This window comes from Aedes albopictus, chromosome 3 (assembly GCF_035046485.1).
Source record: "Aedes albopictus strain Foshan chromosome 3, AalbF5, whole genome shotgun sequence".
In the NCBI taxonomy this organism is placed as follows: Eukaryota; Metazoa; Arthropoda; class Insecta; order Diptera; family Culicidae; genus Aedes; species Aedes albopictus.
In genome coordinates, this window is record NC_085138.1 from 179,378,928 (window position 1) to 179,379,502 (window position 575).

At 39.5% G+C, this 575-nt stretch overlaps 1 non-coding gene across 1 annotated transcript; it reads left to right on the top strand.

Moving 5' to 3' along the window:
- Positions 1-228: 228 nt before the first annotated feature.
- Trnaa-ugc (transfer RNA alanine (anticodon UGC)) lies at positions 229-302 on the top strand. Its single transcript has one exon. It is a non-coding gene; the product is annotated as a tRNA-Ala (tRNA).
- The last annotated feature ends 273 nt before the right edge of the window (positions 303-575 follow it).

The window sequence follows — 575 nt, forward strand, 5'->3', positions numbered from 1 at the left end:
TAGCCTTATAGAGCAACGGAAAATCTGCGGCAATTTTATCAATAGAAAGCAGCTTTTACAGTAGAAGTTGCACTTGTGATAAAAGTAGTGTTTATGGTGTAGGCTCGCAGTCAGCGGGAGTGTGATGTGGATTGGCATCTAAATCGAAAGAGAGATGAGTTTGTGAAATAGGAGTGTTCAGGGTGTGGCTTCAGAGTCAGTTTGGCTTTTTATTCCAGAATCATTACTTGTTCTGTGGCTTAGTTGGTTAAAGCGCCGTTCTTGCGAATACGGAGTCGTGGGTTCGAATCCCACCAGAACGTGATTTTTTTTCCACAAATTTCATCTCTCAATTTGTCAATTAGCAACATTTCGTGCCTTCTAATTACAAGTTTTTCCAGCTCGCAGTCAGCTTGGCTTTCTCTCCCGCTGAATCGTTACCTGTTCTGTGGTTTATTTAGATGGTTGAAACGCCGGACTTGCGAATACAGACTCATGGGTTCGAATCACATCACTATTTTTTTTCACAATATCATCTCTAGATTTGCCGATTAAAACATTATGTGTCTTTTATTTTTCAAGTTTTTTTTTTGAAA